Source organism: Nicotiana sylvestris, chromosome 9 (genome assembly GCF_000393655.2).
Source record: "Nicotiana sylvestris chromosome 9, ASM39365v2, whole genome shotgun sequence".
Taxonomy (NCBI): domain Eukaryota; kingdom Viridiplantae; phylum Streptophyta; class Magnoliopsida; order Solanales; family Solanaceae; genus Nicotiana; species Nicotiana sylvestris.
In genome coordinates, this window is record NC_091065.1 from 153,617,974 (window position 1) to 153,629,723 (window position 11,750).

Genomic DNA, 11,750 nt, shown 5'->3' on the forward strand with positions numbered 1-11,750 from the left:
TCAAGGCATGCCGTTATATATTCATCAATGACTCTTTTATTCTCATTTAAAGAGGAGCTTGATCTCAAGATCTTGTTTCCCTATGTAGAGCTATAAATAGTGGGGTAAACAGCCATTGTAGGGACATGAAACATTCTGCACACAAAAGCTATACTTTACCATTTTGCTCTCACGCTTTACTATTTAGCTCTCAATCTGACAAACTTTATCATCGCTTTATCTTCATTTGTATTGTTGCTCTCGGAAAGGCTGAGTTCGGAACCAGGCTTGTTATCTTCTTTAAATTCAATCATTAAATCTTATTTTAATCTTATTTCTTTATCATTCTTAGATCCAATCGATTCACTTGTTTATCAACCACGTTACAAACACAGTTTGTCGTCTACCGTGGGGCCTAGACAGCTGCATAATCACTTTGGTTGATTCATTTATTACTAACAAATTTTGATTCGTTCCTTAGTAAAAATCATATATGACAACCAATGACGTCAACTACACACAACATTGAAGCACGCGTCAAACAGGAAGAATTGTCCCAGCGCGATGACTCAATCAGCGAGAACTACAATAAAGGGGATGAGATGACCTCGGTTCGTGAAGGTCAGTATCCTCTGCATGTGCGAGAACCAACTCCTGATGATGCGGAGGAGGAACATGTCGTAGAAACGGTCAAACTCCTGAGGGAGAAGCAAAGAACAATCATGGATCACCTCTCAAGACAGGATCGGGTTATGACAGAATTAAAACAAACATTGATAGGTGCTTGTAATAACGTGAGCAGAAGGGTCCCGATTCCTCCAGTGTTCTGGCAAATCAAACGACTTAGAGAACCGATAATAAAACTCCAAGAGGCGAAATCGGTCTTGACGAAGCTGAAACCTGTAGCAAATTTGGGAATTATAATAATATGGGTTATCCTTTTAAAACCGAGCTCATGAGATTCATGAGAGAGATAGTGAACAGATGGATCAGAATGCAAATTAGTTTCACGCCCGGATGGATCAAATTCCGGGTGTGCCACCGGTGTTTAAAGGTCCATATTCGAAAAAATACATAATTGTCGTTCAAGCCAAGTACGTCACCAGAACTAATTCGAAGAGATTCAAGATGTCGGACATACCAAAATACAATGGGATGTCTGATCCGTAGAATTACATCATAACCTACACTACGACAGTGAAATGAAATGATTTGGCTCAACATGAGATCAAGCCGGTTCTGTTAAAACAGTTTGGTAAAATCCTCACAAAAAGGGCCTTGACATGGTTCTCTCTCTTACCCGAGCATTCTATTGATTCTTTTGAAATGCTTGCAAACTCATTCATTAAGGCTCAGGCTGGAGCAAGGAATGTTAAGGCCAGAAAAGCCGACATATTCAAAATTGCACAAGGTGAATTCGAGTTGTTGTGAGAATTTTTTGATCCGGTTCTAGAAAGAAAGGATGTTGCTATCGACAGTTCCATATGAATTGACAACAGATTCATTCACAAAAGGTCTAAATCCATTGAGTTCCGATGTCTCCCAAAAATTAAATGAGATCCTGCTCGAGTTTCAAGCAACCATATGGGCAGATGTCCATAACCGTTATGAGTCAAAATAAGGATAAAAGACAATCAACTTAGGTCTTCGGTATCGACCAAGGGACGAGGTCGAGATAAAAACTAGGGCAAGTTTAAGAGTGACTTTGATGTGGATTGACAGTCCTCTAGAGGCCGTTTTCTATCGTATAAGAGAACCGATGGATGTAGTAGCAAAGGGCTTCAACAATCGAATAGGTTCACTCCTGACAGAAGAGCCGATCGTGGCCGGAACAACAAGTCGTTGCAGGAGAAAGAGGTGCCAAGGGCTTGAGACTCCACATATCCCAGGTTATTGGATTATAACTTCAACATCAGCCTTGTAGAGCTGGTATCAACTATGAGAAATATCAAAGAAGTGCGGTTCCGGAAGCCAATCCGATCAGATCCTAACTAGAGAGATCCAATTTATGGTGTGAATACCATAGAACTCACGACCATATAACTAGGGACTACTGACATCTTCGTGAAGAGGCGGCGATGTTGTTAAAGAATGGCCATCTTATGGAGTTTTTAAGAGATCGAGCCAAAAATAATTATGGTCGAAGTCGGGATAATGCGAAGCCTTTGAAGATAGCAGAAAACAAAGATATTGGTGTCTCACAACAAGAGACTCCGGGAAGTTGCGGAAGATGACATCACATTCACGGAGAAGGACGCTGGCAGACTTGGTTTGCCATATAATGACGCTTTAGTAATCTCTCTCAATATTTTCTATTTCAAAATTAAGCACGTTCTGGTTGATCTAGGAAGTTCAACTAACATCATCCAATGAGAGTTCTGGAAAAAGCAAAGTTAATTGGCATCATCGTTCCGGTGACATAACTCTTAGTTGGCTTCAACTTGACAAGCATTGTGAGCACGTGATTTTTTTCCTACATGAAAATAACTCCTAAAAATCAACAAAAAATAATTTTAATTGATTTTTAGAAGTTTTTTCTTTATTTAGTTGCATTTCATGCATTTTTAAATCCTAGAAAAATCATAAAAATTGTCATGTTTTAATTTCATGCCATCTTAGGTTTAATTTGCATTTAGAAATTTAATTTCATAATTTAATTGCATTCATTAAACAAAAATCACAAAAAATTACTACAATAATCATGTCCACATTTTAGCTTTTAGTTTTAAATTAATAAAAATAAGTAAAATTAACTTTACAAAATAATTTAAGATAGAGCATAATTTAAGATTTTATTTAGCTTGTTTAATTAGTTCAATAAAAGTTTTTAAAATCAAAGAAAGAAAGAAGTACAAAAGAGAAAAAAAAAAGTTGTCTTATTTTCGAATTGGGCGAATGCCCAAGAGGCCTAAAACAAACAAGTCAAATTTACCCTTATTGATACTTATTGATAGATGAAGATATCTAGACCCAAGAAGACATTCAGAAACGAATGAGACCCCCCCCCCCCTCCCCCCGCCCTCTTTGGAAAAAAGAAAATACGGCGCCCTCATCTTCTCAAAAAAAAAAGGAAAAACCAGAAGCCATCACCCCCAATTCTCTCAAAGAACAGACCCTTCTCCTACACCCATGAAGCTGTCGCCCCTGCTCTGAACCCGTATTCACTCACTCCCATTTTTCTCACCTTCACACACACACTAGAAGATGGCTGAAATAAGATTGGATTTGAAAAATTCAAACTAAGATCTGGAAATTTCAAGAGCTTCAAAAATAAAGAAAAGTAAAAAAAGAGAGAAAGAACTACGAAGAATTGTTAAATCTGGTCCGATTTCTGTTGCATTACTTCTATAACTTCTGGGGTTCTAGTTGATTTCAATTTCAGAAATGGAAGCTGGGTTTTGTTGATTCTGCTGTCGCCGAGCTTCAAACTCGTCAATTCCAGCCTTATTTGGCTTTTCTTCTCTTTTAAATTTGAACCTTGCGCGGCAAGGTATGTTCTTCATAAAAATTGTTCTCAGATCTGTTTTTTTAATGGGATTATTGGTTGTTGTTTAGCTTATCTATGAAAGAATGGTTAGAAACTTAAGCTCTTTTATTTGATATGAAGAATGTTGGAACAGTGAAGTGAGTTCTTTTTGTTTGTGATATTGAGTTAATCATTTACTTATCCTACTGATTCAATTCCGCTAGTAATCGTAAGTTTCTTTTTCTAGTTTGAAATCACGTTTTTCCTGGTTTTATTGTTTGTTTGTCTGCGTTTTAGATTTAGTTCGAAATTGTTGTATCAGTATGCCATGTTTATTGTCCACCTTCATTGGTTTTGGAATTCTCGACTTTGCCCATTTTGGTTTGAATGAGTTATATGAAATACTGGAGATTTCATTTCCCTAGTTCTTGCCCTTTTTGTTGTTCGTTGTTGGTTTAAAGAAGTAGGCCATTGTTTAGTTAGTTAAGGATGCACAAAAGAGAGGAAATACTTGAATTTTTAGATATTAGAGTTGTTGATATAGTTAAATGATGAGTTATTTAGTATTGGATAAAATGGATGGGAGCAAAGAGGAAGGTTCAGAAAAGCATGTTAAAGTGTATGTTTGGATAGCTTTTCTCATATAACTAATCTCATATTCAATTCCATGAACTAAATTTATATTTCTGACATGCTCTTGCCTTATCATTTGTGCAATACTGTCACACTTTAGCAATATCTGCTTTGCTTCTTGTTTCTGAGTGCTGACATGGAATTAGCTTAGATTGACTTCTTGGTAACTTGATTAAAATGAGAATGTTGTTTTAACTCAGATTTCTTTGATAAACGAATTTGTTATATTCGTTCATTCTTCTCGTGATATCATACGCGTGGAAATTGAGCTCATATAATCAGTTGGATTAATTGATTAGTGGTTCATTAGTCATTGAGTAGCGTAATGGTTGTGTGACGATGCCTATAGGGATTTTGGAGTGTTCATTGTTGTAAAAGGAAGGAAGGCAGCAATTTGTTTAAACAAATAATTTGTGATCATATACAAAGTGAGCTTTGGGGTGTTGAGGATATTGGATTTGGGCCAAAGAGTTCTGCCAGCCCACCTTCCATAATTAATTTACCACACTTTACCCATAACAATTTCTATAATCCATGACTTTGCAATAATCTCACACATAAAAATAAATAATTTATGAACATCGTAGTTTATTTTAGGCGCGATTAAACCATTGTAACTATGGGTACGGTTCCCGTGACATAGTTACAATGTCTAATTCCAAAATTCGGGTGTGCATTTCATGTGACCCGACCATAACAACTTTGAACTTTAATAAAATAAACATGTTGCAAATTGCGGGGGCATTTTATGTAGCGTGATTTGCGGCGTATTCCAAAACGGCAAGTGTACGACAATCGTAACTTGTTCAAGAAATAATTTCATAAAACCTAAAAAGGGTTTAAAATAGTTAAAAGCGGTTATAAAGTTTAAAATGCACAATAGGTTTAAAACGTGTAGTAAATCAAATAATAGGCCAATTATTAATAGTTTAAGCGACTGTGCTAGAACCACGAAACCCGGGAATGCCTAACACCTTCTCCCGGGTTAACAGAATTCCTTATCTAGAATTTTCGGTTTGCAGACTTTTAAATAAAGTCAAATTTTCTCGAATTGGGATTTTAAAATAAACCAGTGACTTGGGACACCAAATAAATAATTCCAAGTGGCGACTCTGAAGAAATTAAATAAAATAATCTCATTTCGAATAATGTCACTTTAATTGGAAAAACTCCCTTATATTACCCCTCGGGTGGTAAAAAGGAGGTGTGACAAGCGTAGCAACCCGAGGAGAGATTTTGCTGCCCACATATGTGTAAGGATTAACGAAGACCACTCTATTCAAAGTGGTAGATGGCGATATGGGTTACAATATAATCCTTAGAAGGTTGTGGATATGAGATGAAGGTTGTACCCTCAACATATCACTAGTTTTTGAAATTTCTGATGCCGGAGGGAATCAAGCAATTAAGAGGAGACCGGCCAGAGGTGAGGGAGATGAAAGCAGTGACTATTTCCAGCAGCAAGGGTAAAGAGTCCAACAAATAGCAATCATAGGTACCGATGCCTTCTCCCTTTCAGAATGAAGATGATAAAGGCGAGGAGTCAGCGGAATCCTACCAGGTTCCGAGATATTTTCAGATAACAGAGGAGACAGATTCGATCAAGTCGACCATAGAAGAACTCGAGCAAGTGGCCTTGTTCAAAGAGTTTTTGGAAATGAAGTTTCATCTGGGAACACGATTAAATCCCGATCTCAAGTTAGAATTTATAAATTTTCTTAAAGATAATGTTGACTTACGTGGTCGCACTCAGATATGATAGGTATCCCATTGGAGATAGTGGTTCACAAGCTAAGTCTGGATCCAAACTTTCCACCGGTAATGTTACATCTCGCGTTTCTCGTATGTTGAAGTTTCGTCTTCAGTTAATTGACGTAGACTCTGGGATGAGATTTTCTTGAGATTATAAGCATTATGCTATTTCAAACACATGATGGGTAAATTCGTGAAGGAGAGAAGGTAAGAAAATAGAATAAAATGAGTTTCGTTGAAGATTGTCGATTTGGGATAAAATACGGTCCGAGCAATATTTATGGACTAGTACCATATAAGGTATGACCATAATAGTATGATGTATAAAGTATATTAAAAATGAGTAGAATTTTAAATAATTTGAGATAATTCTTAATTATGCGGGTAATTAATTAATTACCGGATAACGGGACATTACCTAATTAACTAATAAGTTTGATAAAGATTAAAAATTTCTCCCCCACCCCCACGTGGCAGCAAGACCATAATCAAACAAATGACTCATGGTCATTTTTGATTAGGTGGCAACCTATTATAGTGATTTCAAGACACCTTATTCTAAGATTTTAGATACAAACTATATTTCATTCTCAAACACTAATAATTTAATGCCAACAAAACATTACAATCAGACGTGAGAGTTCAACGTGATTTCTTACCAATTTCCCACAAAAAAATGTGAATTCTTGCAACCAAAAGAAATCCAACGAGAATTATTAGCAACGTAAAATTTTGCGGTTCTAAAGGAGTATAGTGCAACCATTTCCAAGAACATCATACGGATATTTTCCTACTCCAGGTATGTTAAGGCTAAGCTCTTCCTCCATTTTTCATGATCTCGTAACTACACGAGTTTGATAACTAGGCATAAAGAAAAATTCATATCCTGGAATTTACGTATATTTTTCTAGTCTCGTAAGTTACAGTATTCTCCTTATCGGGACTTCATATTCAATTGAGTATTTCCTTCTTCCAGTCAAGAGAGCAGAAAGTTTATATATACAATATTACATTATTTTCATTACCATCGAGCTATAGTCGATGGGCGAGCCCCTATTGGGCAATCTCTGATCAGATGGTAAGTTATATACCGAGCCTATTATGGCTGAGCGCCTATGAGCGAGCCCAGCATAGCCGAGATACAGAGCCTAGTATGGCCGAGCGCCTATGAGCGAACCTACTACGGAAGAGCAGTTATATATATACCGAGCCTTATAAGACCGGACAACTATTTTACTTACTATATTGAGAGAGTTGAGTCAGTATCAATAGGTGAGCATATCTTTAGATTATCTTTGACTTCTAGTTACTTCCAGCTATTATATTATTAGTTCAATTTCAACTTTCAGTTATATTATTGCCTTGCATACTCGGTACATTATTTTGTGCTGACGTCCCTTTTCTGGGGATGCTACATTCATGCGTTCAGGTTCAGATAGACAGACGGGTAGACCTCCTTAGTAGGTGTTGCCCGAGTTCAGCTTTATCGGTAAGCTCCACGTACTTCGGAGTTTTCAGGTCTAGAGTTTTGTATACATCTATATGTAGATAGGTTATGGGTAGGTCGGGGCCCTGTTCCGATCACAGTATGCCCATCACAGTATGTCCATCAGTAGAGGCTTGTAGACATATCCTGTCAGTTATTGCAGTATGTTGGGCTTGTAGGCCCTCTATGTATATTTTGTTGGCTTGTCAATTGCAGTATTTATGTTGGCCTTACTGACCCAGCTTTATATTGACATTTAATCAGCGTTAGTTTCCATTCAGTTTTATATTTTGCTTCGCAAATTGTCTTGCAATGTGGCCCCTAGCCAAAGTATGACATTTGTCACACCTCCTTTTTCCGCACCTGCGAGGGTGCAAGAGAGTTTTTTCCAATTAAAGGACAATCGAAACGGGATTTGTTTATTTATTTCAGAGTCGCCACTTGGGAGGTTTAGGGTGTCCCAAGTCACCAATTTTGATCCCGAATCGAGGAAATGAATGACTCCATATTACAGTCTGCGTACCAGAAATCCGGATAAGGAATTCTGTTAACCCGGGAGAAGGTGTTAGGCATTCCCGAGTTCCGTGGTTCTAGCACGGTCGCTCAACTGTTATATTCGGCTTGATTATCTGATTTTATACAAATATGAACTTATGTGCCAATTTTATCTTTTAACCGCTTTCATAATTATTATTATTTTTTACAAGGAATTGCAACGTCGTGAAAACATACCTCGAATCACGTTACATCAATGTACACGTGATTGTTGACATATCTCGACTCGGTTGAGATTTGGATTTGGGTCACATAAATGTGCACCCGAGTTAAGGAAAATAAATTATTAAAGGCGCGCTTAAAGCAACTAGCGTATTGTTATTTTGGGGAAAAGCCATGAAATTCGCTAAACGGCATGTCCCGAATTCTAAGTATTTTTTATGTATATACATTTAGAGAACCCCGCACCTTGTACATCTTTGTTTGTCGAGGCTCGTCTCATTCCTTATGAAAAGAATTTGCAACGTCATGGAAATGCATCTCAGACCACGCCACAATCAATGTACCCGTGGTTAGAGACACATTTCGATTCCGTTGAGATTTGGATTTGGGTCACATAAATGTGCACCCGAGTTTAAGGAGATAACATTATTAAGTACGCGCTTAAAGAGACTATCGCGTTATTATTCTGGGAGGGCCGTGAGATTTGCTAAACGACCCGTCCTGGAAACTGAATGCTTCGATAATATACATTTAACGAGGGCCCCGCAGCTTGTGCAATTTTATTTATTTTTGTCGAGGCTCATCTCGTTCTTATTTTAAAAGGATATCCTATAGCAACTACGTTTCTTGTCGCGTTTGTCTCTACTAATTGAAAACAGTAGATAGTCCTAATTAATTACGTGCTTGCAAGTTATCTATAACAGCATTCGAAAATGCTTAAAAATCAGAAACGAGTTTGCGTGCACAGTCAGCCGAACAAATAATCACGGGCCCAAATCCAGCCCATGTGTGATGGGCCAGACCTGGGCCATGGTTTGTTCGATGCGGGCCTGCTTGGTCCGTTTCGACCTGGGCTCGACCTTCGCGAGGTTGAGATTGCAAGCTATGTGTTCTTTGGCTTAAAACATGGTTTACCAGTTATATAAAACAGTTTATCGGAAAGGAAAGAACTTAACTAGTAGAGTACGATTTTCATGCTTGGCCTACATTAAAGGACACACTACAAAGTTAAACTAAGTCTGAGATACAACTTATTACATTGGGAATATTTTTACCTATCAACATACGTATATAAACTATCGTTCAGCTTAATCTACATTGATATACACTGGGCATACAGGCTACTTCTATTGTCAACACAGGAAGGAAAATTATTACACAGTACATGATATCTAATGTAATAAACTATGTATGAGAGTCGACTTCAAGTCTTTTCTTTTCGTATTCATGCTCAATTTTCCAATTACATTTGACAGTGTATGGGTTGTGTACCTGGTATAGAGGACAAAAAAGAAAGGAATGATCAGCTGGGCAGTATGCAGTAAGCACAGCAACAGCAGATACACAGCAACAACACAGCAACAAACCAACAATCACAAGTGTTTTCCACAGTCCAAAGACAACCAGCAACAATTCCCAGAACAAAGAAAACCAGCAGATGGTCGAGCACCAAACGAGTAATCCCAGAAAGAGTAATTAAACAAACAAAAGTAACGGAGTATTCTATGCAGCAACACCAGCAGTCCAACAATCACAAACAGCTCAATCAATGCAAACAACAGAACTTTGGCCGAGACAACTTGACCAAATACAAACTCTTATGTAGCTTTCAGACAGTGTTTTGGTTACAGTGTTTACTAGAAATTTCCTTATGTTTTCAGTTTTTTTCTTTAAGCTCACAAGACCTCTCTTCAGACTCAAATTTTCAGCCCATTTTAAGTTCTGAAATGGCCTATTTATAAGCCAAACGACCCAGTACAGCTAAGCTGCCTGGATCCTCCCACTTGCAGACTGCCCATACTCTTTAAACCCATGCCTAAGCATCTTTTGGTGCCAGCCATTTGTTCCCCACGCCTGGTTTATTCTTTAATCAAGGATTATGGGCTCATTTTAGTATTCATTTTAAACCCATACTCTTGTGTCTTGTTCCCCATTGGCATTAGTTTAATCCTAATTTAGTACCCTACTTGTCAGCTCATTTAAACTAAGCTTTTTTTGTCCTTTTCAAACCCTAGACTACCCCTGTTAAACCCTGCTTATTACTGCCCTGCCCATTGCAGCATCAGGGCATTCTGAACTCATGAAAGTTCAAACTCAGGACTGCCCTGGACTGAACCTTTTCAGTCATTTTTGCAATGCAAACAAACTTATTTCAGACGATGTCGGACATTCAGTCAGTGACAAGGTTCAATTAGTCACGTGAAATTATTAGCTCATTTGATCCATTAGTTATAGAAAAACTAATCGACGAGGTTTATCGAGTCGACTATACTAAATACAACAGGTAATAATCAATCGTTCACATAAACAATACGTACAGGGACCCAAAAGGGCATCAGACAACTTTTGTTCAATTATTGGGAACCTATATGAATTATTTATGCGACGACTAATCTAATCGAACATGTATATCACAGAATACGTTCAAAACATACACAGAAGACAATCGACCAAATAAAAGGTCTTTACAAGGACGGAAGAAATTAAGAAAAGTATCAGAAAATACCGAACAAACACAACAGAACATGCTAACAGACTCATCCACACAAAAACAGAAAAGGAAAACTTACTAGAAAATGTTCAAAGCAGGCCGACCCCAGTCCGAATTAGATTTGACCATTTGAGGCCAAACAAACTCTAACCAGGGTGTTCTCAACCGAGAACACCTTGGTTAAGGTCTATTAGACCTCAAACCCTCTATGAAGCAGGTCGGATTCCTCAGGCTCTTGTGTTCTAAGGTTCAGATTCTCAGATTTGAGTTTTTGGGAGTTGTGGGTAGATTCGGACCAAACCAAATCTGGTTTGGTCACGAGGAGGGTCCGGGGAGTGTCTGGTATGAAGATGGGGTGGTTTGGTATAGATCGAGTTTCGTCTCGAATCTTCAAATCCAGATTCGAGACGATGGAAGGTGATTCGAGGTACAGGGTTAGTAGATTCGTGTTCAGGGTGGTTGGATGTTTCAGGGGTGTGAAGGGGGTGGTCACCGGCGTTCATGCCGCCGGGTTCTGGTGAAAGGGAAACTAGGGCGGCGTTAGGGTTTGGGGGTTTCAGGGCTTGGGGGAGGAGATGACTGAAGGGGGGGTTCGGATAGGGGGTGCGGGGTAAAGGGTCAAGTTTATATATGGAAGGGGAAGAGAGATTGGAGCCGTTAGATCAAGTGATCTGAACGGCTTAGATCTATTGGTGGGTAACAGGACGGGGTCGTTTGGTATGGGAACGGGGTCGTTTTGGTTTAGGTGAGGGGTTGGGTTGAACCGGCTAAATAGGTCGGGTCATGAGGGAAGCCAGGGACCGTTGGATCAATGGGGTTGGACGGCTCAGATCAACTTGCCTGAAACGGCGTCGTTGAGGTGAGTTGAACAGCCTGATCTGGACCGTTCGTTTGAATCAGATCAACGACTTCAATAGGGACGCCGATACGGCGTCGTTTGAGTCCGTGCTTGGGCAGGCTCGTCTTGGACTGGATCAGTGCTTTGGTTTTGGGCCTCGTTTTGGGGCCCAATCAGATTTTCCTTTCCTTTTTAATTTCAACAAATTAACCAAAAATTCCTAAAAACAATGCAAATAATTAAAATAAACTTACACACATATTGTGTAACACCTACAACAATAAACACACATATTAGAATTTTAAAAATGGTTAAATCACAGCCTAGAGTAAAAGCTGCATATTTTTTTGAATTTTCTCTTAAAACCGGACTACGGCCTGATTACCCA